The sequence below is a fragment of the Macadamia integrifolia genome, chromosome 9, assembly GCF_013358625.1.
Source record: "Macadamia integrifolia cultivar HAES 741 chromosome 9, SCU_Mint_v3, whole genome shotgun sequence".
In the NCBI taxonomy this organism is placed as follows: Eukaryota; Viridiplantae; Streptophyta; class Magnoliopsida; order Proteales; family Proteaceae; genus Macadamia; species Macadamia integrifolia.
Window position 1 is genome coordinate 41,460,526 of NC_056565.1, and position 4,701 is coordinate 41,465,226.

Here is a 4,701-nt window from a genome sequence, read left to right on the forward strand (position 1 = left end):
AGAGTACTTTTCAATCCATAACCCACCAAACTCCTCAAAATTTATATTGGTTATGTAAATCAGGTTATTCATGGTATGTACCTAACCAAACCAAATGTCATCAAATACTATGTTTTATCACTAACCAGAATAAACCATTTCATTATATATATATATATATATCAAATGAATGCAGCATAAATAAGTATTTAAAATAATATAAAAGATGATCACAAAGAAAATAGTAATAGATCACAAGTGATAACGACTGAAAGGCCCATTCCAAAAATCTTTTGGTTGAAACAAACCCAACATGTCAGTAATGCTTCATCTGGCTCAAACCCAAACTCTTTTGGTCAAAATAAACTCAATTGAGTCGCGTGAAAGAGAGAGAGATTATTGAGAATCATGAGCAAGATGAGAGTCGTGAGAGTGGGAGAGAGATCATGAGAGTAGGTTTTTTTTTTTTTTTTTGGGGAAATGAAGAGGAAAATTTTAATAGTTAAGTGAAATTTTTTTCACATGTAAAATATATTTTCCTTACAATCGAACATCTAAATTTATTTTTTCTAGGAAAAAAATTCCACTTTACATAAAAAATTTGTATTCCCCTCGCAACCAAACAAAGCCTTTTTGTTTTCATCATTCTTTGGTTTTTTTTGTTTCTTGGTTCTTCATTTTGCTTGTTTCACCAGACATCAGTCTTTGTTTCGACCCCAGATTTTGTGTTTTCGGACACCCAAACGTGGCTGTATATATAATGTTTGCTAACACAACCCGGCCAGTGGTTGTATCCTCCAACCATGGATGGTGTGACATAGGGTTGGAGAATACAGCCCGCTGGAGAGGATCCAAATTCACGAAAGAGTACTCTTTTAAGTAATGCTGGGTATAAATTAAGCATGGCACACAGACAGACCCTTATGCCACAGTATGCAAGTAACAAGCCACGACTAATTAGAATGAAGGAAGCATCAAAGAGAGAAGTAAGTAGTAACTAATAAGGAGAAGGAATCACCTCTGTTCTGTATAAAGAAATCAGAATAATATTGAAGTCAATAGATAGTTAGATCCCCTTGGATTCCAATTCGACGGTGGGAACCATGTTGTCTATAGCAATGATAATGGTGATGATCAAAATGAGAGCTTGTAAGAGTAGCACGACTGGATATATAGACCAAAAGAGAAACAAAGAAGAAGAAGAAGAAGAAGAAGAAGAAGAAGAAGAAGAAGAAGAAAGACAAACTCACTAATCAGCTTGAGAGAGAGAGAGAGAGAGAGAGAGAGAGAAGTGTTGGAAATTGTAATATAGGTGAAATGATTGGAGCGAAGGTCGAGCTTGGAATGTTAGTTGGAGAAGACTAACAGTTCTAGAATTTTGATGTGCGCGCCCAGTTCACCGCTCGTTTATAAAGTGTTGTTGACTTGGGAGGCCAACACAGTATAGGACTGTCATCACAAAGACGGACAGGGCATTCCAATCAAGGACGGAGGGACTTAAATGCGCCTACCAACCCTAAAAACAGTTCATATCAGGGTCATTTAAGAGGAAGTATCTTGAAAAGAGAGGGGCTCCACAAGCTAGGGTCTTAGGTCATGCATTGGCCACGTACTTCCAAATTCAATCTCATATTAGATACGTGTCGACCATATTGGATTTTTTTATCTAAAAAATTTGATACGGAGTCATATTTTTTAACCATTGTACCCTTTTGATGTACCATATCATCAATTTAGAATCGGCTAAGTATCGGCAGACATACTTGATTCCTAAAACCCTGACACCTTCTTTTTGTTTTTTTTATCTGGGGGTGGGGGGTGGGGGGTGGTGGTGGGGTTTGGTGGTGAGGGGCCTCACTTAGAAATTATGTATGATATCTCACCAGCCCAATTACGGGTTTGTGTTGCCTGATTAGATTTCGGAGATTGGATCTACTATACATACGATCACCTGATCATACAGGTGAGAATCCAACACTTGTCATATCTCCTGCCATTATATGGATGAAGAGGGATATATCTGAAAGCAAAATGAACAGATGTTGGATGTTCACCTGTGGCTAGGACTAGATGATTGTATGAGCACATATTTATTCTCAGATTTTGAGTCTGGCTGGACTAATACAGTGGGGCTGTGGCTTGGATTGAAAGTTGCATGGATAAATAATTTTTTTTTTATTTGGTCAAGAGATTACTACTTGGCCATGTGGGTCCAATGAGAAACTTTACAGGGGCATCATCAATTTCTTAAAAAAATTATGGGAAAATGACAGGTATGCTAGCGTAGTACCTAGGAATTAGGAATGCTAGCGGCATTTTAACCATAGGATTTGATCAACATGAATTGAACCGTTGGATGGAGAGAAGATAAACAAATTTTCAATGCACGGTTGCAACACCTTTACTCTCTCTCTCTCTCTCTCTCTCTCTCTCTCTCTCTCTCTCTCTCTCTCTCTCTCTCTCTCTCTCTCTCTCTCCTCGTCGGAAAAAATTATTCATTCACCGGATCCAGCCGGAGAAAGCAAAGTAGTTGGCACAGCCGCTGTTGATGGACCGCAGCCGTTGAGGTCGAAGAAAGCTCAAAGGGAGGGGGAGAGACAGAGAGAGGAACATCAAAAAAAAAAACCAAAAAAAAAAAAGAGTGCAGCTACTGCTGGAGTAGGAGCTGGTGAGGAAAAGGGGAAGGAAGACCGTGGAGCGGCAGTATTGAGCAAATCTTGTACGACAAAAATTATAAACGGATGAGATCTTTTATCTTTCATCTGACGGCCACTATTCGCTAGCATACCTAATTCCTAGGTACTGTGCTAGCATACCTTTCCATCTCCCAAAAATTATTATTAAAACTATGAGATAATAATTTTACGTGCCGCTACCAATATTTTCTTTTTTCTTTTTTATTTTAAGAGGTAACGATATGGTTAGATCATTCGTCCATGCAGATCATGATCAACTGATGTATGTCATGTGGATGATTGATCTCTCTAGTATGATGGTCGGGATATGTTGGGGATTCTTGCAGTCTTGATTGCCCGGCCATGTGACAAAATAATAAATCCATATAATTTGTATATTATTCCACCTTATATTCATGAAGTATTGAATTATGATCTTTGTATTTTTCAACTGTTTAAAGTTGATTATATGAATTTCATGACTATGTAGCCAAATACTTTTATCACATGAAAAATAAATAATAATGACGATAAAAGAAATAAGTTTTAAGATGTTGATGAAATCTAGTTTTAGGGAAATAAAAAATAGACAAAAGAAAAACCCAAAAGGCAGTGGATTTCATGCTCGGACACATGGGGAGTAAAATGACCACCCCCGCCTATTATGAAAGATAAAAATTCCGTCGTTGTTGATGCTTCTGTATGAGATATCATTAGCCCCCACGCTGCCTTTTAAAGAACACTCTCCTATAAAAAAATATTAAAAATATAACATTATACATAAAGTATAAAGTACAACTCTAATGGAAAATTTGTTGGATTAAATTATTAAATAAAATAAAAGGAAGCTTAAATTTGTCACTCAAAACAAAACCCAAATAAATGTTTAAAATTAAGCTTGAAGTTATTAACCTTAAAATATCAATATCAAAATATTATTCACATAAAATTCTTTCATTGGATATGGCTTATAAAATAGTTTATTCTAGAGTAAAGATTAAGGATAATAAATACAATAGTTTATAATATTAAATTTAAATAAATAATAAAATATTAAAACAACATATATCAACAAAAAATAAAAATAAAAAGCTATTGTAAATATATCCATGTTATTTCATTTTATGTGCAATGCAATAAATAATCATATCAATTTAAAAAATAAAAATGACATATAAATGAAATAGCAATAAAACAATTAAATGAATCCTACTTGATAAGTGAAACTAATACAAAAGCTACCAAATAAATGATTATTACTTTTTGTAAGGTTATGCAAACCTTCAAATTTCATTTATGATATTTTCGCTTCCCCCTTTGCATGATGACAAATGACGTGTATGGGTTTATCTCCGTTGGTCAAAAGTTTGGAGTGAAAAGGATCCACTTTAATTAGACTAACTTTGGGTCGTTATCAATCAAAGGGGTATTTTAGAAAAAATAAATAAATAAAAGGAGTAGTGATTATTTGAGAAACGTAGAGAAAATGACACACGATTGTCCCAAAACAAAGCAAAACTCCTCGACAACCCCTATGGATCGACCAAGAAAAAGTAATTGAGATAAACCTACTTTCCATTGGATCTTACACATATAAGGTGTCTACTGGCTTGTTTCTATGAGAAAAAATAGTCTAACAGTGTGGGCGAAACAGTGTCAGTTTCTTAAAACCCTAACTTAACTTTAGGTCCCCAAAATTTAACCCACACTCAACCCAATCTTTCTGAGTTCATGCCTATGCCCAACCTTGTCAAGCTTGTGCCAACCTAATTAGGTAGGATTGGACCTAACTGGCCTTGATTTTTGTCAAGGTCAAGCTAACCTTGATTGACTCTGTCTTAACCATTTGTGCCCTATGCATTTAGAAAGAAAAAAAAAAAAACCTAATAGATCAAATGATCAATAACATAATTAAAATTATGAAGTGCAATATGATAATAGATGTTCAGAACATTCGACCATAAGTGTGATACCCTACTTTTTAAACCTGGTCTAATTACACAGTTGACCCGGTTTAACCATACAGGACCCGAACCGGAGAGGGTTA

General features: G+C 35.3%; 1 protein-coding gene across 4 annotated transcripts in view; it reads right to left on the reverse strand.

Moving 5' to 3' along the window:
* The window catches only part of LOC122088282 (protein DETOXIFICATION 20-like), a 17,259-nt gene extending 16,000 nt beyond the window's left edge, over window positions 1–1,259 (reverse strand). For 3 of the 4 annotated variants that reach the window (XM_042657485.1, XM_042657484.1, XM_042657483.1), the window contains exon 1: window positions 998–1,259. The gene's annotated coding sequence lies outside the window, so the exon portion shown is untranslated. The remainder of the gene's footprint in view (window positions 1–997) is intronic. The other variant, XM_042657482.1, reaches the window with a different exon arrangement.
* Window positions 1,260–4,701: the final 3,442 nt, after the last annotated feature.